This window comes from Vipera ursinii (assembly GCF_947247035.1).
Source record: "Vipera ursinii genome assembly, chromosome: 5".
Classification (NCBI taxonomy): Eukaryota; Metazoa; Chordata; class Lepidosauria; order Squamata; family Viperidae; genus Vipera; species Vipera ursinii.
In genome coordinates, this window is record NC_139518.1 from 1,757,417 (window position 1) to 1,780,677 (window position 23,261).

Sequence of the window (23,261 nt, forward strand, 5' to 3'; positions counted from 1 at the left end):
GGAAGAAAATCAACCGTAAATACGGTTGTTAGAAAGCAACTGAAGACCCTCACTGTGAAAAGTCACCCAGCCGGCTTTCCTGCCTAAGGCGGGACTAGAACTCCCCGTCTCCGGGTGATTAGCCCAAAGTCACCCAGCTGGTTTTTGTGCCTAAGGTGGGACTAGAACTCCCCGCCTCCTGGTGATTGGCCCAAAGTCACCCAGCCAGCTTTCATGCCTAAGGCAGGACTAGAACTCACCGTCTCCTGGCGATTGGCCTCAAAGTCACCCAGCTGACAAAGGCAGCACTAGAACTCAGCTCTCAGTTTGTAGCCTGGCAGCTTCACCGTTAGCTTCTCCGAATGGGGAAGGAGCAGGAAGGAAGTTGAAGGAGGGAGAGATCTGGGAGCCGGCAGGCGTGCAATTTGGCTTTTGGAGCAACTCCGCCAGATGTTTGGCTCCAAGTGGACGCTGAAGCAGTGGGCAAAGCCCCAGGGAAGGTTTGCGCCTGGCCTGGATTGCGGCTGCAAAGGGGACAGAGGCTAAACGCTCCCGGGATGTGCAATCATCATCATTGAGGACATGAACTGCATCCCAGGCGCTTTGCTCTGGAAAAAAAAGACGGCTTGGGAACCGCCAGGCGCACGCAAAAACGCGCCTTCTCTCCGTGTTGCATGCTCACTTGGGCCCGAAAGCGCTTCTTTGCAGCGCCGGAAGTGACCGTGCCAGAGAGCCAGGGGCTGTTCCATTTTTAAAAAGAAAATTGGAAAGGGGAAAAAACAACAACAACAGCCCTTCGGGTCGATTTCTCCGAGGAAGGCCTGGTTTGTTTTCTTTCGCTGTGGTTTGGCCTCCGGGAGACTGTTTCTCTCCAAGGTTCATTCAGGCAGGAAGGCCCGTGGATTCCTGCCCCGCGTCTGGGTCACCGTGACCTCGGTGGAGAAAGGGATCTAGTCTGTTTCCAGCAGTTTTTAAATGGGGAAAAAAACCCCTCTCTTGTGGACTTCAGGATGGCCTGAGCGAAGACCGGAAGCCTGGCAGAGCCCTTGCTGGAACTTTCCAAGACACACAGAAAAATTTCTGAAGCTTGGTCACTTGAAGAGTAGGGGGACTTCAACACCCAGAATTCCCCAGGCGGAATGTGTGGACTTCAATACCCAGAATTCCTCAGGCGGAATGTGTGGACTTCAACTCCCAGAATTCCCCAGGCGGAATGTGTGGACTTCAACTCCCAGAATTCCCCAGGCGGAATGTGTGGACTTCAACTCCCAGAATTCCCCAGCAGGAATGTGTGTAGTTCAACTCCCAGAATTCCCCAGCCGGAATATGTGGACTTCAACTCCCAGAATTCCCCAGCTGGAATGTGTGGGCTTCAATACCCAGAATTCGCCAGGCGGAATGTGTGGACTTCATCACCCAGAATTCCCCAGCTGGAATATGTGGACTTCAGCTCCCAGAATTACCCAGTCAGAATATGTGGACTTCAACTCCCAGAATTCCCCAGCCAGTCATGCTGGGAGTTGAAGTCCCCAAGTCATAAAAGAGCCAAGGTTCGTCACCCCTGATCTAAGTCAAAGACTACCTGTATTCATCCTAGAATCATTGACTTCTAATGCTGAAGGGGACATCTGAGGCCTTCTAGTCCAGCCCCCTATTCAGGCCCCTCCCAGGCCATCCCGAACACATGGCTGCCCAATCTTGTCTTCAAAATCTCTGCTCCTTTTCCGGGAAACCCCTTAAGGACGGAGCCCATCCCGTTCTTTCAAAACAGACAACCCTGAATTTCAAAGAAGCCGTGATGGAAAAACATATATTTCATATCAGCGGCTACCAAAAATGCATTGTTTATCTTGCATTAATAGACACTGGATTCCCAAAGATCGGAAAAATAACCTGATTTGTTTTGGCCAGGCCCGTTCAGAATATTCAGACTTATTCTGGATGCCAAAAGGAAAGATTCAGAAAAATGGGAAGATTTAGCACAGAGAACATAGACTAATAGATTTGGAAGGGACCTTGGAGGTCATCTAGCCCAACCCCCTGCTCTAGCAGGAGACCCTATCCCATTTCAGAAAAACGGCTGCCCAGTCTCTTCTTAAGAACCTCCAGTGTTGGAGCATTCACCGCTTCTGGAGGCAGGCGGTTCCACTGATTGACAGAATGAGTTGGAAGGGATCTTGGAGGTCTTCTAGTCCAACCCACTGCCCGAACAGGAAAAGGAACGCAGAGCCAATCCACGGTTTAATGGCTGCTTGGATATTAGGACTGATGAAGAGAGCTGGCTGGCAGGTTGAGATGAGGAGGAATTGCTGGGAGCCTTCGGCAGTCATCTGGAAATTCTCACCCTCTTCTGAAGACCTGGCTTCGCTTCCAGGAAGGAACTTCTCTGAACGTTTAGGAGAAATGTCCCAAGAGGAAGATCCGTTGGAAAAAGGGGACCGCTCCCAAAGCAAGGAGGGGACCCCTTTCTGGGCTGTGTGTGTGGCTGGAAACCAGACAACCATCTGCTGGATTGGAGTTCCTTCGCTAAGTAGGAGAACGTCAGTCGTAACTGGGCCCACATCTGCATCTTCATCAACGATTTGGATGAGGGGATAGATGGGGAACTCATCAAATTTGCAGACGACACCAAGCTGGCAGGAATAGCCAATACTCCAGAAGATAGGCTTAAGATACAGGAGGATCTGGACAGACTCGAACACTGGGCGCTATCTAACAAAATGAAATTCAATTGTGAAAAAAGTAAGGTTCTGCATTTAGGCAGGAAAAATCAAATGCACAGGTATAGTACAGGGGGTACCTCGCTCAATAGTAGCAACTGTGAGAGGGATCTCGGAGTCCTAGTGGACAATCCCTTCAATAGGAGCCAGCCGTGTGCTGCAGCTGCCAAAAAAGCCAACACAGTGCTAGGCTGCATTAACAGAGGGATAGAATCAAGATCACGTGAAGTGTTAATACCACTTTACAAAGCCTTGGTAAGGCCACACCTGGAATCCTGCATCCAGTTTTCGTCACCACGGTGTAAAAAAAGATGTTGAGACTCTAGAAAGAGTGCAGAGAAGAGCAACAAAGATGATTAGGGGACTGGAGGCTAAACCACACGAAGGATGGTTGCTGGAATTGGGGATGTCTAGCTTAATGACGAGAAGGACCAGGGGGGACATGATAGCAGCCTTCCAGTATCTCAGGGGCTGCCCCAAAGAAGAGGGAGTCAAGCTATTCTCCAAAGCGCCCAAAGGCAGGACAAGAAGCAACGGATGGAAACTCATCAAGGAGAGAAGCAACCTGGAACTAAGGAGGAATTTGCTGATAGTTAGAACCATTAATCAGGGGAACAGCTGGCCACCAGAAGTTGTGGGTGCTCCATCATTGGATGTTTTTAAGAAGAGACTTGGCAGCCATTTGTCTGAAATGGTGTAGGGGTTTCCTGCCTGAGCAGTGGGTTGGACTAGATGACCTCCAAGGTCCCTTCCAACGCTGTCATTCTGTATTCTATCCATGGATCTCCAAAACCAACCACTGGGCATTTCCAGGGCTCATCAACCCTCTCTGGAGAAATGGCCAGGCTGCTCCTCATCTGGGGACAAAAGTGGCCAAGTAGCCTCCTCCTCCTCCTCCTCCTCCTCCTCCTCCTCCTCCTCCTCCTCCTCCTCCTCCTCCTCCTCCTCCTCCTCCTCCCCCTTCTGAGCTGGCTCTCCAGAGCTGAATGTTCCAATTGTGCCTTGAGGAACAGCCTCGCTGTGTCCAAGTTATTCTAAGTTCACAGATCTCATATGTGGAAAATTTTTCAGCTGTGCGGCGTGTTCCTGCCAGTCACTTGAAGCCCATTTATCTTCTTGCCCCAGTTTCGGGTTTTCTGCTCCGCCCTGAGGTCCTGAGAGGAGAAGACCTCTCTGCCGGAAGTCAAGCCTTGCAAAAGCCAGCCCCGACAGGAGGGTGGCAGATGTCGACGCTCTCCACCCAGGGCCCGGGTAGACGGTCCCACTCGAGTTCCTCTCTTCTCCAAGCTGACTCGGCCCGATAATTCATCACTTAGGTCCTGCCTGTATTGCTTTTATGCACAACGTGGGGTCTTCCCTCCTCCGATTCTCCATACAACAGCAACCCTGTGAGGTGGGCAGGGCTGAGAGAGAGTGACAGGCCCAAAGTCACTCAGCTGGCTCTCTGGCTTAAGGTGGGACTAGAACTCCCCGTCTCCTGGTGATTGGCCCAAAGTCACCCAGCCGGCTTTCCTGCCTAAGGCGGGACTAGAACTCCCCGTCTCCTGGTGATTGGCCCAAAGTCACCCAGTCGGCTTTCCTGCCTAAGGCGGGACTAGAACTCTCTGTCTCCTGGTGATTGGCCGAAGGTCACCTAGCTGGCTTTCATACCTAAGGCGAGACTAGAACTCCCCATCTCCTGGTGATTGGCCCAAAGTCACCCAGCTGGCTTTCATACCTAAGGCGGGACTAGAACTCACCGTCTCCTGGTGATTGGCTCAAAGTCACCCAGCCAGCTTTCCTGCCTAAGGCGGGACTAGAACTCACCGTCTCCTGGTGATTGGCCCAAAGTCACCCAGCCGGCTTTCCTGCCTAAGGCGGGACTAGAACTCACTGTCTCCTGGTGATTGGCCCAAAGTCACCCAGCCGGCTTTCATGCCTAAGGTGGGACTAGAACTCACCGTCTCCTGGTGATTGGCCCAAAGTCACCCAGCCAGCTTTCCTGCCTAAGGCGGGACTAGAACTCCCCGTCTCCTGGTGATTGGCCCAAAGTCACCCAGCCGGCTTTCCTTCCTAAGGTGGGACTAGAACTCCCCGTCTCCTGGTGATTGGCCCAAAGTCACCCAGCCGGCTTTTCTGCCTAAGGCGGGACTAGAACTCCCCGTCTCCTAGTTTGGAGGCCAGCACCTTAACTGCTAGCCCACAGTGGCTCTGATCCTCCTGGAATTATAAAAAAATTCCGTGGGAGGCAATTAAGCGTCTATCCAGGTGGACTGTGTGAGGGTATCATTCCTCATCAGGTGCCTTCCAGGCATGGACTACAACTACCATCATCCAACAGCCAATGCTAGATTTCTGAGGTCCGCATGTACCTCATTGGAAATATAACAACCACCACCACAATAATAATGTTGGAAGGGACCCTGGAGGTCTTCTAATCTAGTCCAACCCCCTGTTCAGGCAAGAGACCCTATACCATTTCAGACAAATGGCTGTCCAATCTCTTCCAGTGATGGAGCATTCACAACTTCTGGTGGCAAGTCGTTCCACTGGTGAATTTTTCTCACTGTCAGGAAATTCCTCTTTAGTTCCAGGTTGCTTCTCTCCTGGATGAGTTTCCATCCGTTACTTCTGGATGGATGTGCTACCTGGGCCTTCCTCTTACGATAAAATTATCCATCCTCCCTCAGGTGGACCTCCTCACCCAGTCCCATCAAGCGAACAGACTCAAGAAACCATCATTCTGTGCCCTGAGGAAATTTGGGAGAGACAGGATTGGGAAAAGAGGTGCCAAGATCCATAAATACATTCCCAGTGAGGATCCAATCCCCCTTCTCCTAGGGGGCTTCGAGAGAACATTTCCACGGAAAGCTTTTTCTCGGAAGCTTCTGGAAGCTTCTGAGGAAAAGTTTGGAAACCAGCGGGAGAAAACGTATTCCCGCCTTGCTGAGTCATCCCCTAATTCCAGAGAATACAACTCCAATTCCCATCAGATTGGAACTTCTGGAGAAGAACTGATGGCTTCTCCCAATTTGCTGAAGCTCCAATTCTTCGCTGCCTGTGCCAGCCCTGGCTCTCGGGCCTCGGAAGAGCCCGTGCGGGCGCATCAGGGCAAGAGAATAACAGAGCGGGAAGGGACCTTGGAGGTCTCCTAGTCTAACCCCCTGCCTAAGCAGGAGACCCTGTACCATTTTGGACCAATGGCTGTGCAGTCTCTTCTTGAAAGCCTCCAGGGATGAAGCACCCAAACTTCTGGAGGCGAGGAGTTCCCCTGGTTAATTGTCCTCACTGTCAGGAAATTCCTCTTTAGTTCCAGGTTGGATCTCCCTCTGAGGAGCTTCTACCCATTGCCTCTCCTCTCCTCTCCTCCCTCCCTCCCTCCCTCCCTCCCTCCCTCCCTTCCTTCCTTCCTTCCTTCCTTCCTTCCTTCCTTCCTTCAAACCCTCCCTCCCTCCTTTTCTTTCCTTCCTTCCTTCCTTCCTTCCTTCCTTCCTTCCTTCCTTCCTTCCTTCCTTCCTTCCTTCCTTCCCTCCTTCCTTCTTTTTCTTCCTTCCTTCCCTCCCTCCCTCCCTTTCCTTCCTTCCTTCCTTCCCTCCCTCCCTCCTTCCTTCCTTTCCTCCCTTCCTTCTTTTCTTCCTTCCTTCTCCTCCCTCCCTCCCCTTCCTACCTCCCTTCTTTCCTTCCTCCTAACCCTCTCTCTCCCTCCCTCCGTTCTTCCCTTCCTTTCTTTCCTCCCTCCCTCCCTTCCTTATGCTCCCTCCCTCCCCCTCCTTCCTCCCTCCCTCCCTCCCCCTCCTCCCTTCCTTCCTCCTTTCCTTCCTTCCCTTCCCTTCCTCCTTCCCTCCATTCTTCCCTTCCTTTCTTTCCTCCCTCCCTCCCTCCCCTCCTTCCTCCCTCCCTCCTTTCCTTCCTTATCCTCCCTCCCTCCCTCCCTTCCCAGGAAGCCCCCCCCACCTGAGACAGAGGCTCCTGGCACACACACACACACACACCCCGCATCGCCAGCAGCTGGGGGTCCGCCTGGGCGACCCTCCTCTTTCCTCGGAGTTTCTCCACCGCCAGTCTGGAGCTGGCAGCCTCTGAATAGTTCCCTTGGCAACCGGCTGCAAACATTTGGGGAGATGTTTTGGAAAAACACAGCCTTTTTTGGAAAGCTGTAAAAAATATGCATTTGATTTGCAGCGTGTTGCTGCTGTTCTTTCCAAAAATTTTTAATGGCCCTTAGAGGACGGGGCGGATGCAGCCTTCCCCCCCCCCATTCAGAAGCCTCCCCAGGCAGGCTCAGCGCTGCTGGGATTCCTCGGAATAAAACCCCCCTCGCCTGAATCCCAAACAGACCTGGCACTGCCCTCAAGGCACCATGGCTTTATTCCCCTTTCCGTCCTCTAGGGCAGGGGTCTTCAAACCTGGCCCTTTTATGACTTGTGGACTTCAACTCCCAGAATTCCTCAGCCAGGCACCCTAGGCCATTTCAGACAGGTGGCTGATGGAGCGCCCACAACCAGAGGGAAGGACGAGAAACAACGGTTGGAAACTGGCCGAAGAGAGAAGCAACCTGGAATTAAGGAGAAACTTCCTGACCGTGAGGACCATTAACCAGTGGAGCAGCTGGCCACCAGGAATCGTGGGCATCACTGGAGATCTTTCAGAAGAGACTGGACAGTCACTTGTCTGAAATGGTATAGGTTCTCCGGCTTGATCAGGGGGCTGGACTAGAAGACCTCCAAGGTCCCTTCCACTTCTGTTATTATTCTGATGGTCTTTCAATCTGTCTATTCTATTCTATTCTATTCTATTCTATTCTATTCTATTCTATTCTATTCTATTCTGTTCTGTTCTGTTCTGTTCTGTTCTGTTCTGTTCTGTTCTGTTCTGTTCTGTTCCTTATTCTATTCTATTCTATTCTATTCTATTCTGTTCTGTTCTGTTCTGTTCTGTTCTGTTCCTTATTCTATTCTATTCTATTCTGTTCTGTTCTGTTCTGTTCTGTTCTGTTCCTTATTCTATTCTATTCTATTCTATTCTATTCTATTCTATTCTATTCTATTCTATTCTATTCTATTCTATTCTATTCTATTCTATTCTGTTCTGTTCTGTTCCTTATTCTATTCTATTCTATTCTATTCTATTCTATTCTATTCTATTCTATTCTATTCTATTCTATTCTATTCTATTCTATTCTATTCTATTCTATTCTATTCTATTCTAGTTCAAGCCGTTCCACTGGTTAATTGTCCTCACTGTCAGGAAGTTTCTCCTTAATCCCAGATTGCTTCTCTCCTTGATTAACAGAATAACATAGTTGGAAGGGGCCTTGGAGGTCTTCTAGTCCAACTCCTTCCCCAAAGCAGGAGACCCTATGGCCAAGTGGCTGTCCAGTCTCTTCTCAAAAACTTCCAGTGTTGGAGCATTTACCGCTTCTGGAGGCAGGTTGTTCCACTGGTTGATTGTTCTCACCTTCAGGAAGTTTCTCCTTAATTCCAGGTTGCTTCTCTCCTTGATTGGTTTCTATCCATTGCTTCTTGTCCTGCCTTCAGGTGCTTTGGAGAAGAGGTGGACCCCGTCTTCTTTGTGGCAGCCCCTCAAATATTGCAAGGCTGCTGTCATGTCAAGCATGATAATACCACTTACAAGGCCTTGGTAAGGCCACACCTGGAATACAGCACCCAGTTCTGGTCACCACGATGTAAAAAAGATGTTGAGACTCTGGAAAGAGCGCAGAGAAGAGCAACAAAGAGGATCAGGGGACTGGAGGCTGAAACATACAAGGAACGGTTGCTGGAATTGGGAATGTCTAGTTTAATGAAGAGAAGGATGAGGGGGGACAGGATAGCAGCGTTCCAGTCTCTCAGGGGCTGCCCCAAAGAAGAGGGAGTCAAGCTCTCCTCCAAAGCGCCCGAAGGCAGGACAAGAAGCAACGGATGGAAACTCATCAAGGAGAGAAGCAACCTAGAACTAAGGAGAAACTTCCTGACAGTTAGAACAACTAACCAGTGGAACAACCTGCCTCCAGAAGCTGTGAATGCTCCAACACTGGAGGTTTTTAAGAAGAGACTGGACAGCCGTTTGTCTGAAATGGTATAGGGTTTCCTGCCTGAGCAGGGGGTTGGACTAGATGACCTCCAAGGTCCCTTCCAGCACTGTTATTCTGTTATTTTTTCCTTCCTTCCTTCCTTCCTTCCTTCCTTCCTTCCTTCCTTCCTTCCTTCCTTCCTTCCTTCCCTCCCTCCCTCCCTCCCTCCCTCCCTCCCTCCCTTCTCCAACACTGGAAGTCTTTAAGAAGAGACTGGACAGCCCTTTGTCTGAAATGGTATAGGGTTCCCTGCCTGACCAGGGGGTTGGACTAGATGACCTCCAAGGTCCCTTCCAACTTTATCATTGTTGTCGCTGCTGCTGCTGCTGCTGCTGTTGTTATGTCATCAGACCAGGGATTTTCTTTGCATCCCTCCTCTGATGACATCACGACGGCTGTGACGTCATTTCAGGCCTGGGATGGAGAAGGAGAGAAAGAGCTAAGAATGGATGAAAAATACCCAGCTTGGATGCAACCGGGACCACCTGCAACTTTCAAGGCTTCTGCCAACTTTAGGGTGGGTGGGTCATTTTTTGCTTCCCGAGGCACACCGAGGGATTCAGCCAGCAGCCAGAAAAACAAGAACAGGAATAAAGATAATTTTGTCAGGAAAAAGAGAATAAAGACGGGAGAAGCTCCTCAGCTGAAGAAGGAACGGAAAACAGAATGGTTGAAACGGTTCTGGGGAAAATGGATCTGATGGGTGGACTTCAACTCCCAGAATTCCCCAGCCAGCATGGGGAATTCTGGGGAGTTGAAGTCCACCCATCTTCAAGTTGCCAAAGTTGCGACCCGCTCCTTTTTAGAGCAAGTTAAGACACACTCTTCCCGACAACTCAGGTGCGGGATCAAGCCACTGTCCAATTTTGAAACTCCCCAACCAGCCACTTCCAAGGTTTGGACTACAACACCCAGCGTTCCCAAACAAAATGCTACGCTCCCTTGGAATTCTGGGAGCTGTAGTCTAAGGTCGTCTGGTTGGCGCCAGCTGGAATAAATCATCCTCAGGAGGTGAAAAAAGTCAAGATGTCTTCCAAGGGGGGGGGCTTTCCATCCTGGATTTTTGACCCCCTCCTCCCTCTGCCTCGGGATGGACTACAGTTCCCCTTTTGCCCCAGAGCACTTTTTCAGCATAGATATCAGACTCCCCAGCCTTATGGGCCTGTGTGCCCGAGGAGGAGACAGGAACATCGGTTTTCCTCCTAATTAAGGGTCTCACTTGACTCTATTAAGGTGCCTTGTTGATTGCTATTGATCCACCACTTTGAATAAATCGCCTCCGAGATCATTTCCTCCGCAGGTAAGGAACTGCCCTCCTGCCCAGCAAACAGCCTTTAATTATCTTCCTCTTCCTACACTGAGACCATAATGGGTTTCTAAGGCACTTGATGACCCATTGGGCAAGCCAACTGAGAGGCAGGGGATGATGGGCCCATTGCTAGCCAGTCCTGAAGGGGCAGGAAAAGCCCTTGTTACACCTGAGTAAGCCAGAGGTCTCTTTTCTTTTCCTCCCTGGAAGCTGAAAAAGAATTTTGCAAACCTGTTTCAGGTCTCCAGTCTTAAATGCAGGGACCACAAAAAATCCCATAACCTCCATTGGGTCTCTTGCTTGAACGGGGGGGCTGGACTAGAAGACCTCCAAGGTCCCTTCCAGCTCTATTCTATTCTGTTCTGTTCTATTCTATTCTCCAATATTTATTCTATTCTATTCTGTTCTAATCCTATTCTATTCTATATTTCTTCTATTCTATTATATTCTTTATTCCATTCCATTCCATTTCATTCCATTCCATTCTATTTATATTTATATTCTATTCTATTCTATCCATTCCATTCCATATTCTATTCTATTCTATTCTATTCTATTCTATTCTATTCTATTCTATTCTATTCTATTCTATTCTATTCTATTCTATTCTATTCCTATAATTCTATATTCTATTCTATTCCCATAATATTCTATTCTATTCTATTCTATTCTATTCTAATTCTATTCCATTCCATTCCATTCCATTCCAATCCATTCTATTTATATTTATATTGTATTCTATCCATTCCATATTCTATTCTATTCTGTTCTGTTCTGTTCTGTTCTATTCTGTTCTGTTCTGTTCTATTCTATTCTATTCTATTCTATTCTATTCTATTCTATTCTCATTCTATTCTGTTCTGTTCTGTTCTATATTCCAATATTTATTCTATTCTATTCTGTTCTAATCCTATTCTATTCTATATTTCTTCTATTCTATTATATTCTTTATTCCATTCTATTCCATTTCATTCCATTCCATTCCATTCTATTTATATTTATATTTATATTTATATTTATATTTATATTTATATTATATTTATATTTATATTTATATTTATATTTATATTCTATTCTATTCTATTCTATTCTATTCTATATTCCAATATTTATTCTATTCTATTCTGTTCCATTGCTAATCAAGACAAATCCTAAGTGAGATTTGCCCGTTTTACGACCTTGCTTGCCACAGTTGTTAAGTGAATCTCTGCAGTTAGTAACATGGTTGTTAAGTGAATCTGGCTTCCCCCCCATTGGCTTTGCTTGTCAGAAGCTCGCCGAAAGGGAATCAGGTGACACCACAACCATCGTAAATATGCATCCGTTGCCAAGCAACAGGGTCATTAAGCAAGTCCAGCTTCCCCATTGGCTTTGCTTGTCAGAAGCTCGCAAGCTGCAACCCATCATAAATAGGAGTCAGTTTCCAGGCATCCGAATTTTGACCCTGTGATCACAGGGATGCTAAGTACGAAAAACTATAAGTCAATTTTTCCAATGCTGTTACAAGTTGTTGCAAGTTCTAACAGCTGCTAAACGAATGGTTATAAGTCAAGGACTACATGTGTGGGGTGCGCCTGCTTAGGCATTCTCTTCTGTGTAATTATTTCATTAAATTTATATGCCACCCATCTCAATATCGAGAGTGACTCTGGCTATTGAAATAAAAAAATAACAAAACAATTATCAATACAGAGAGGAGTTAAAATTGCAGTAATTAAACAAAAAAAATAAAGTCATTTCGAAGCAAGATGGGCGGAGAAAGAAAGAAAGAAAGAAAGAAAGAAAGAAAGAAAGAAAAAGAAGAAAGAAAGAAAGAAAGAAAGAAAGAAAGAAAGAAAGAAAGAAAGAAAGAAAGAAAGAAAGAGAGAAGGAGGGTGGGAAGGAAGGAAGGAGGGAAGGAAGGAGGTATAAAAGAGAAGGAAGGAAGGAAAGTAGAAAGAGGGGAAAGAAAGAAAAAGAGAAAGGAAGGAAGGAAGGAAGGAAGGAAGGGACAGGGGAAAGGAAAGAAAAGAAAAGAAAAGAAAAGAAAAGAAAAGAAAAGAAAAGAAAAGGAATGAAAGGAAAGGAAAGGAATGAAAGGAAAGGAAAGGAAAGGAAAGGAAAAATTAGGATAGATTTTGGGGTTCAGGGGTTTCTCCAGCACCCCAAGCCATGCGGACTGCACAGTTTGGGGAGAGTCCTGCCCTAAGCAGGCTGGGTGAGTTGCTGCTACCTCCCATCCATCTTGAAGTCTTTGGGCTGCATTCACACAACATGCTTAATCCAGTTTGTGAATTAACCCACGATGGGAGTTTCCTAGCAGGATACTGAAGCTTGAAGCTGGGTTATGAAGGGGGTCATTGCTAACCAGTGAGGTGAATGGTTATTTAGATTTGCACCTATTGTTTCTGGCCTTGAGGATTCAAGGGGAATGTTGCTCTAGGGCAGACTTAATCTGCTCTCAGCTCACTGAGGACTAGCTCCCTGCGTGGCATCTGTTCTTTAAGCTGTGGAAGCTCAGAATAGACTCTTCCAGGATCCTTGCCTTGTCTTTGGCAAACCGGCCGGGAGCCTGGGTGGATTCCCGCACTGGCTGGGGAATTCTGGGAGTCGAAGTCTTCAAATTGTTGCGGTTGAGAAATACTGCAATGATTCAACCACAGGAGCTGAATATTTAAAAAAAAAAGAAAGAGGGAAAAAAAATAAACTCATCCTTAAATAAGGGAAACCCAAGCAGAGAAGGCCAACTCCTGCACCCAAATCTTGATTTTATTTTTATTTTATTATTTTTATTTTGTCTTATTTCATGTCATTTTGTTTATTTCATTTCATTTTATCATTTCATTTCATTTTATTTTATTTATTTCATTTCATTATTTTATTTTATTTATTTCATTTTATCGTTTTATTTATTTCATTTTATTATTTCATTTCAATTATTTTATTGTTTTATTTTATTATTTTATTTTACTTTATTTTTATTTTATTTCATTTCATCTCATTATTATTTTATTTTATTTTATTTTATTTTATTTTATTATTTTATTTTATTTTATTTTATTTTATTTTATTTTATTTTATTTTATTTTATTATTTTATTATTTTTATTTTATTATTTATTATTTTATTTCTATAGCCATCCATCTCAGCAACAACTCTGGGATGCTCATAACTCAAAACATATATTACAATATTTTTTTTTAAAAAAAACAGAAAACAGAAAAAAAAACATTAAAGCATCTCATTCAATGTATACTGTCCATCTCACTGTTACGGGGATATGATAAGAAAGTGAAACGATCATACAAAAAGATTAAAATTAACAGTATTACATAAGTAGAAAGTTGCCTGCCTTGGGGAAGGGGCTGGACTAGAAGACCTCCAAGGTCCCTTCCAGCTTTAGGATTAGAAGCAAGCCTGATTTTCTTAAGGCAGCTGCAGTACCAAGCTGTGGCCAGCAGAGGGCAGGCTGGTAAGGAGACCCTGAAATTTGGGCTGGATCACCAAGCAGGATTTCTCAAAAAGGTTCATTTTGCTCCCCAATACCGTTAGTCCTCGACTTACGACCACGACTGAGCCCAAAATTTCTTTTGCTAAGCGAGACACTTGTCAAGAGAATCTGGCCCCATTTTATGACCTTCCTGGCCACAAATGTTAAGCAAATCCCTCCAGTTGTTAAGTGAGTCGCAGGTCGTTAAGTGAATCTGACTTCCCCATTGAATTTGCTACGAGTCAGTTGCCCAGCGTCCAAATTTTGATCATGTGACCACAGGGAGGCTGCAATGACGGTCGTTAAGGGTGAAAAACAGTCCTAAGGTGTTTTTTCCAGTGCCGTGGCAGCTTTTGAACGGTCGCTAAACAAACAGTCGTAAACCGAGGACTACCCACCCCAAGAAGACGCAGTAAATCCTGAGCTTGGGAGTCTCTCCTTATCAAGATGGAGCTTGACTTGACTTGGTGAACCTTCGTTGATTAGTCCAGGAGAGATGCGGTTCATCCTTAAAAAACTGCTCTTTCCCCCGCCACCCCGGTGTTGGGGATGTGGATAGGAGACCACCAGGAGATGCAGGTGGAAAAGATTTCCCAAAACAAGACGTGGCAAGTCTGGCCCTGGGAAGTTGAAAAGACGTCTGGATGGAGAGAGTCATCCGTTTTCCTGCAGATGACAGAAGGCTGGATGAGATGAGCTTTGGGGGTCGCCAATTCTAGGCTACTAGAAACCCGAGTTCGGGGCGTCTCTCTCCCCACGGAGGAAAAGAGACCTTTGCGGGAAAGCCAACCCCCACACAGGACCAAGCAACGGGGCCCTCAGTGCCAGGGAGCCTCCGCAGGACAGGTTTGATCTTGGCAAACCCCGAATCTCGGTTTGTCACCTTGGTGGTGTAGAACAGGGCTTTCCAAACAGTGGCACAGGTACCACCTGTGGTACATTTATTTTTTATTTCTTTCATTTTATTAGATTTATATACCGCCCCTCTCCAAGGACTCGGGGCGGTGTACGGGGCAATTAAAACGCTAACAACACACAAGGTATAAAAATTAAAATAAGATTAAATCAATAGCCCTAAGTAATAAATACATTCTAAAATTTAAAATTTTTAAAATTTAAACTCTAAAATCCAATCTCTCAGTCCAGGCCGGCCTGTTCAAACAACCAAATCTTCAGGTCGCGGCGAAACGAGCGAAGGTCGGGAGCCATCCGGAGCTCAACAGGGAGTTGGTTCCATAGGGCAGGCGCGCCCCACAGAGAACGCTCTCCCCCTGGGAGCCGCCAGTCGACATTCCCTGACCGACGGCACCCTGAGGCGGCCCTCCCTGTGGGAGCGCACAGGACGATGGGAGGTTGACGCCGGCAAAAGGTGCTCGCGTAAATAACCCGGACCCATGCCAGTTAAGGCTTTATTGGCACCTGGCAGGTGGTACGTGGCCATCCTAGAAAAGTGGTAGCAGGGGAGGGGAATGAGCTGAACTGGTGGCAGCACCGCCCAAGCCTGAACGAGAGACGGCTGGAGCTGCAGGGCTGTCGGGGCTCAGCGGAAGCGCCAGGATCAGCGCCAGGATCCAGCTGGAGCTCAGCACTGATCCCGGCACTTTTGAGCCCATAAGAAGCGCCGATCAGCTGGAATGTCGCAGCATCTCCAGGGTCTTGTGATGTACATTCAGACGGTTGGCAACTGGTTCATATTTATGACGGTCACAGTGTCCCAGGGTCATGTGAAGGGACCAAAACCTGCTGCAACCACCCAGCAGAGGGGGGGGGGAATAAAAACCAAACACCCCCCACCCCACCCCCGCTGCCAATCCTCAACCGAAATGCCCACAACAATGAAAACCTCGGACAGGGGGAAGAGCGCCGCCGGGCAGGCAGGCAGGTGTCTTACTTGGCTGTGGCTTGGAGGACCCTTTTTTCAGTCCCATTGTAACTTCAAACAGTCACTAAGCGAACAGTTGTAAGTCGAGGACTACCTGTACTTCATCACTTTTTTCCTTTTTTGGGGGGGGTCATCAAGTTTTTGACACCTCGCTAGGCGACTGGTGGTCCTCGGATGTTGCCGGATGCTAAAAGCGGTACAGTGGGTGAAAAGGTTGAAAAGCCCTGGTGTAGAATATTAAAGCATCCTTCGGAAAAAGGAGGCTGGTGGTCCCTTCTTGACACTCTGCACCTGGCCATGAACTAGCCGAGGGGCTGGCCTTATTTATGGCAAAAGAGCAGAGGGGAAGCCTTCAAAACCCGGCTGGGCACTGGCTTGCATTGGCCACACTGAGGGGGCCAAGTGGGTCTGTCAAGGGACGACCTTCTCTGCCTCTGTGTGTGTGTGTGTGTGTGTGCGCGCGGCGCGCGCCAGGCTACAGGTTGGCCATCTGCAATCTGCCTGGCAACCGAAGGGAGAGGAGAGAATGAGGGGGCGGCTCCGAGGTCTGCATAGACTAGGATGGTCAGCAGGAAGTGGGGTTTGAAAGTTCCTTCCTGGAAGGATGGGGAAGCTGAGAAAAAGGGAGGGAGGGAGGGAGGGAGGGAGGAAGGAAGGAAGGAAGGAAGGAAGGAAGGAAGGAAGGAAGGAAGGAAGGAAGGAAGGAAGGAAGGAAGGAAGGAAAAAAAGGAGGAAGGGAGGAAGGAGGGAAGGATATAAAAGAAAGGGAAGGAAGGAAGGAAGGAAGGAAGGAGGAAGGAAGGAAGGAAGGAAGGAAAGAAAGAAAATATAAAAGAAAGGGAAGAAAGGAAGGAAGGATATAAAAGAAAGAGAAGGAAGGAAGGTATAAAAGAGAAGGAAGGAAAGAAGGAAAGTATAAGAGAGAGAGAAAGAAAGAAAGAAGGAAGGAAGGAAGAGAAAGAAAGAAAGAAAAGGAAAGAAGAAAGAAAGAAAAAAGAAAGAAAGAAAAAGAAAGAAAGAAAGAAAGAAAGGAAGGAAGAAAGAAAGAAAGAAAGAAGGAAGAAAGAAGAAAGAAAGAAAGAAAGAAGAAAGAAAGAAAGAAAGAAAGGAAGAAAGAAAGAAAAAAAGAAAGAAAGAAAGAAAGAAAGAAAGAAGGAAGGAAGGAAAGAAAGAAAGAAAGAAAGAAAGAAAGAAGGAAGGAAGAAAGAAAGAAAGAAAGAAAGAAAGAAAGAAAGAAAGAAAGAAAGAAAGAAAGAAAGAAAGAAAGAAAGAAGAATTTTAGAGACAACCTGGAGCAGTTTCTCAACCTTGGCAACTTTAAGCCATGTGGACTTTAACTCCCAAATTTCACTCTGCCAGCTGGGGAATTCTGGGAGTTGGTCCACCCATCCAAACGTTGCTGAGCTTATAAAATGCCGATTCCGAGCCTGGCCGCCGATGGCCGTGGCAAAGGAGAGCTTTATGACCATGCCGCTGAGCCAGGCTATCAATCCCACGCCTGGGAAGGGAGCCTCTGCCAGCTGAGTCCGGTCCAGATGCCACGGAGGCCTGAACTGCTGCCTGGCACTGGATGAACCTCCTCAAAAGGTGGGGGGGGGTTTTTCAGAAGTCAAAAGAAGCAATTTGGGGGGAAAAGGGGGAAGAGGGAGAAGTCTTCGCTTTCCACCAAAAAAAGTTCGCTTCTTTGATTCTTCACCTCTAATTTTCTGAATTGTCCACTTTGGCCCAGGGTGCGAATCCAGAAATCCGGTTAATTCCGTATCAAGAATAAGCCCACGGTGCAAAAAAAAAAAAGAAGAATAAGAAAAACACAGCCCAGAAGTCTTTTAGGCGGTGATTTTTAGACATTTTTTCTGGGTTGCCCCAGATGTTTGAAACCGCTGCGTGGGTTTATTTTCTTCCCGGTCTGCTACTTTTGTTGTGGTTGGCACCAGCCTCCACCAGGCAAGGCTCCCTCCGGGCCCCAGAACTGGCAAAGGATGGGCAAGGCGGTGGTGGATGGTACGGTGCCCCTAACTGGCATTATTTTGCAAGCCTCCGGCGGTCCTGAAGATGCTGACACTGAGGACAGTCTTCCTGTATAATCCAGGGGTGTCAAAGTGTCGCCAGGTGGGCCGGATGTGTCATGCCAAAACCGCGCCCACCCCATGGCTGGCAAGAGGGGCAAAGTCAGGATACGTCGCAACACGTCACGTGACGTCGCGAGATTGACACCCCCCCCCCCGCTATAATCCAATATTTCTCAACATTAGCCCCTTTAAGAGGTCTGGACTTCAACTCCCAGAGTTCCCCAGCCAGCCTAGAGAGTTTTGGGAGTTGAAGTCCTCACTTCTTAAAGTTGCAGGGTTTGAGAAACATGGCTCCCAATTGTCTCTAAATTCTTTCTCTTCCTTCCTTCCTTCCTTCCTTCCTTCCTTCCTTCCTTCCTGATTGCTTTTCTTTCTTTCTTTCTTTCTTTCTTTCTTTCTTTCTTTCTTTCTTTCTTTCTTTCTTTCTTTCTTTCTTTCTTTCTCTTTCTTTCTTTCTTTCTTTTTTCTTTCTTTCTTCTTTCTTTCTTCTTTCTTTCTTTCTTTCTTTCTTTCTTTCTTTCTTTCTTTCTTTCTTTCTTTCTTTCCTTCTTTCCTTTCCTTTCCTTTCCTTTCCTTTCCTTTCCTTTCCTTTCCCTTCCTTTCTTTTCCTTTCCTCTTCCCTTCCTCTCCTCTCCTCTCCCCTCCCCTCCCCTCCCCTCCCCTTTCCTTTCCTGTCCTTTCCTTTCCCTGCAGGCTGGGGAATGAATTCCTGAAGTTCAAAGATGCTCCCAGCCCCTCGGGGACATCCGTGCCCCCTTTTAAAAGGAATGCATTCCGTGGCACATTTCCCAGCTGTATTCCTCCCTCTCTTTTTCAAAGGAGATTTTCATCTCACTAAAATAATTTGCTTTAACTGGCGAATAAGTCACGGAACAAACGTGCTTGTGCAACAGCAGAGCTCTTGCAAACCGAATTAGTGATTTAATCTGCCGAAATTTAATCGATGACTATGATCAAATATGCAAACGACGCAGGTGATAAGGTAGTCCTCTACTTACGACCGCAACGGAGCCCAAACTTGCTAAACAAGACAGTAGCTAAGTGAGGATTTGTCCCATTTTGCGACCTTGCTTGCCGCCGTTGTTAAGAGAACCGCTGCAGCGGTTAAGTGAGTCACACAGCCGTTAAATGAATCTGGCTTCCCTCACTTGACTTTGCTTGTCGCAAAGGGAAAATCACACGATCCTGGGACACGGCGAGCGTCGTAAATGCGAGTCAGTTATCAAGCATCTATGAATGCAGATCACGTGACCCTGGGGATGCTGTAACGGCCGTAACTGTGAAAAATGGTCCCAAGTCCATTTTGTCATTGCCGTCGTAACTTCGAGCGGTCACTATAAATGAACCGTTGCGTTTCTGTCGGAAAACAGATGCAACTTGCACAATCTGCACAAGAGTGTCATGACACACCGGACGTGCCATCAGGCTTCGGCCCAGCGGCTAGGATGCCAAACCACAGTGGGAGAAATAAATCTAACCAGGGTTAAAAGCTTTGTCAAGATTAACTGGCTGTCGGCAGGCCAGGCCGAGCGATTCCGCGGGTGGGGTTCAATGTTTGGGGGCAAGAGACCTGCACTGCAGGGACGGTGTTTGCAGGCGAGAGAGAGAGAGCCGCTTAGCTGCAAAATAAAAACGGAAAGGCTTTTGCTTCGCTGAGAGGGTGGATTTAAAAAAATAAAATAAAATAAAACAAGCCACACCAACAATCCCGGAAAACAAGAATGTTTACAAGGCTGATGCAAAACACAGCTGTAAAATTCCAGGCACGTGGCAAAAGGTTGCACAATCAGGGACTCAAAAGTGTTTTGGGCTGCAATCGCAGGTTTGACACCCGATTTTGGGCCTTTCCTGGAGGGCCTCAGAGGCAGCCAGGACTGACCCGGGACGGGGGTCAAGAAAAAGGGGCGAATTCACCCCGAGGCTGCATTGGTCCAACTCAATCAAGCCCTGCATTGGTCAACGCGTCTTTGTTCCTTTGTTTGTTGATTTATATCCTGCCTTGATTTGATAATCTCTCTCTAATGCTGCTTCCTCTTCTTACTTTCTGCGCAACGACAGCCCTGTGAGGTAGGTTGGGCTGAGAGAAAGACTGGCCCAAAGTCACCCAGCTGGCTTTCATGGCGAAGGCGGGACTAGAACTCACAGCCCCTTGGCGATTGGCTCAAGTCACCCAGTGGTTTTCATGCCTAAGGCGGCACTCGAACTCACCATCTCCCAGCGATTGGCCCAAAGTCACCCAACCGGCTTTCATGCCTAAGGCGGGACTAGAACTCACAGCCCCTTGGCGATTGGCTCAAGTCACCCAGTGGTTTTCATGCCTAAGGCGGCACTCGAACTCACCGTCTCCCAGTGATTGGCCCAAAGTCACCCAACCGGCTTTCATGCCTAAGGCGGGACTAGAACTCACAGCCCCTTGGCGATTGGCCCAAGTCACCCAGCTGACTTTCATGTTAAGGTGGGACTAGAACTCACCGCCTCCTGGTGATTGGCCCAAAGTCACCCAATCAGCTTCCATGCCTAAGGCGGGACTAGAACTCATAGCCTCCAGGTGACTGACCCAAACTCAACCAGTTAGCTTTCATGCCCAGGGCAACACTAGAACTAACCATCGTCCAGTTTTAACCTGGAGCCTTAACTACTAAACCAAACTGAATCAGAGAATCCTAGGGTTGGAAGGGACCTTGAGGGTCATCTAGCCCAACCCCCTGCTCAAGGCAGGAGACCCTAGATCATCCCAGTCAAATGTTTCTGCCGTGGTATTTTTCAAAACTTGCTGCGTTATCCTGCCTTAACCTTGGTGACCTGATGTGAACTTGGCACAAAGACCCAGAGAAAGACGCAACCCATCGAAGGCCGTTGCAGACACCCAGGTGCAATTGGGGGGGGCGCGGTGAGAACTCTCCGGGGGGGGCATCACTAGAGATTTTTAAGAAGAGACTGGACAATCACCTGTCTGAGATGATATAGATTCTCCTGCTTGAGCAGGGGGTTGGACTAGAAGACCTCCGAGGTCCCTTCCTTCCTTCCTTCCTTCCTTCCTTCCTTCCTTCCTTCCTTCCTTCCTTCCTTCCTTCCTTCTTTCCTTCTTTCTTTCCTCTGTCTCTCCCTCCCTCCCTCCCTTAAGAAGAGACTGGACAGTCACTTGTCTGAGACGCTGTAGGTTCTCCTGCTTGAGCTGGGGGCTGGACTAGAAGACCTCCAAGGTCCCTTCCAGCTTCTGTTCCGATTGATTGAGTGATATGAAGAACAAGTTGCAGGAATTTGACATGTCTAGTTGAATGAAAAGAAGGACTGGTGTGTGGGGGGGGACATGATAGCAGCCTTCCAATATTTGAAAGGCTCCTACAAAGAAGAGGTTTGTGTGTGTGTGTGTGTGTGTGTGTGTGTGTGTGTGAAGCAATTCTCCAAAGTGCCTGAAGGCAGGAGAAGAAGCTACTGGATGGAAACTAACCAAGGAGAGAAGCAACCTGGAACTAAGGAGAAACGGTTGCTGGAATTGGGGATGTCCAATTTAATGAAGAGAAGGACCAGGGGGGGACATGATAGCAGCCTTCCAACCTCTCAGGGGCTTCCCCAAAGAAGAGGCAGTCAAGCTCTTCTCCAAAGCCCCCGAAGGCAGAAGAAGAAGCAACGGATGGAAACTCATCAAGGAGAGAAGCAGCCTGGAACTAAGGGGGAATTTAATGACAGTGAGAACGAATTGTGGAAATCGTGGCTGCTCCACCCCTGGAGGATTTTTAAGAAGAGACGCGCTAGACAGTCACTTGTCTGAAATGGTATAGGCTCTACTGCTTGAGCAGGGGGTCAGACTAGAAGACCTCCAAGGTCCCTTCCAATTCTGTCCCTCTGTGCCATGAGCCATGTTCAAACCCCCAGGATCCCTTCCAGCTCTCTCCTGATGGACTGATTGATTGACTGACTGATTTGGGGAGGGTCCCCAGAGGGGATATGGATGGATGGCACCCCTGTCCGGGGGGTAGCCAAGGTGCCCAGCGCCCTGGGAGAGGGGGGAGGGAGAGAGAAAGGGAAGGGCGAGGGATCCCAGCCTGGGTGCTTCCTTGTGTGTTTAATGACCCAGTTAGCAATTCTTGGCTCCGTCTCCCGACGTTTTGCAGACATTAAGCGCGGCACCCTTGCCAAGTACATTCTGTCCTTGGAGGTCAGCCAAGCCCTCTCCGATGACTCTGGATGCCGACAAAGAGGCAGCTAAACGCAGAGGTGAAAGCAGGGGATGATGGGCGGAGGGGTGGGGGTGGGGTCTAGCCTGGGATGGGGCGGGGTGGGGGAAGCACCCGGGCTAAATTTAAACCTCTGAGCTGGGATGCCTTCCCCCAAAAAATAAAAATAAAAATAAAAATCAAAAATGCTTATTCACTGAAGGGGCAAAACCGCTGAGAAAAGTCTTTGCCGGGCTGAGAAAAAAGCACCATGGTTTGGGAGCCTGGGGGGAAGTTGGGGGGGGGAACGCCAGCCCCCCACTCCTGGGAAGAGGAGGAGGAGGAGGAGGAGGAGGAGGCCAAGAGGAGCTGGGGAGTGGAGGGGCAAGATGCCAGGAATGTTGTTGCCTTCCCCTCAGATGCACGGCTGCCCAGTCCGGCAAGGCGAAGGAAGCAAGGGTTGCAAGCCGCATCTGCCAAAAAAAAAAAAAAAAAAAGGGGGGGAAGGAAAGGAGACCACTCGGTCGTTCTGCAGGGAGGGAATGAGGAGGGCTCTCCTTCTTCCGCTCCTGGGCCTGCAGAACAAGTGTTTCTCAACAGGGATGTTCTGTGTAGTAAAAAAAAAATATGTTTCGCAAATAAGTAAAAAATCAAACCAGGGCAACTTTTCAGCTGGGTGGACTTCCAGCCTTCCCCAGCCAGCATGGCAGACGACGTCCCTGCAACTTAAGGCATGCCGGCTGGGGGATTCTGGGAGCCCAGGAATCTTAAAAGCTGGAAGAGATGCTTGAGGTCATCTAGTCCAACCCCCTTGCTCAGGGCAGCCTCTGAGAAAGCATCTCGGGCTGCCACCTTGGCTGGGTCACAAAGAGGCAATGGCAGGAGGGAAATCTCTGGATTGGGGTGGGGGCTGTTAGAAAATTCCGGGTGCAAGTTGGAAGTCTTAAGATCGTGGTTTCAAAAACTGAAGTGGAACGGTGAGCTCCTGGGTGCTCTCTGAGCTGGGCGGTTTTCTTGCAGACGTTTCAGGAGCCAACTAGGGAACATCATCAGTGGTAGAAGCGAGGGGGGCTTGCGGAGAGGAGGAGGAGGAGGAGGAGGAGGAGGATCGTGGGGTCCATGGTACTCTCTGAGCGTGGTGGAAGATGAAGAAGAAGAAGGAAGAAGGAAGAAGAAGAAGGAAGAAGAAGAAGAAGAAGAAGAAGAAGAAGAAGAAGAAGAAGAAGAAGAAGAAGAAGAAGAAGAAGAAGAAGAAGAGGATTGTGGGATCCTTGGGGCTCTCTGAGCTGGGTGGTTTTCTTGGAGACGTTTCATGATCCAACTAGGGAACTTCAGCAGGGCTAGAAGGGAGAGGGTTTTGATAAGAGGAGGAGGAGGAGGAGGAGGAGGAGGAGGAGGAGGAGGAGGAGGAGGAGGAGAAGAAGAAGAAGAAGAAGGAAGAAGAAGAAGGAAGAAGAAGAAGAAGAAGAAGAAGAAGAAGAAGAAGAAGAAGAAGAAGAAGAAGAAGAAGAAGAAGAAGAAGAAGAAGAAGAGGAGGAGGAGGATTGTGGGATCCTTGGGGCTCTCTGAGCTGGGTGGTTTTCTTGGAGACGTTTCATGATCCAACTAGGGAACTTCAGCAGGG

At 48.0% G+C, this 23,261-nt stretch overlaps 1 protein-coding gene across 1 annotated transcript in view; it reads left to right on the forward strand.

Annotated features, from left to right (window-relative positions):
• The window catches only part of LOC310641201 (transferrin receptor protein 1-like), a 546,690-nt gene that overhangs the window by 18,995 nt on the left and 504,434 nt on the right, over positions 1-23,261 (forward strand). The gene's annotated exons all lie outside the window — the stretch shown is intronic.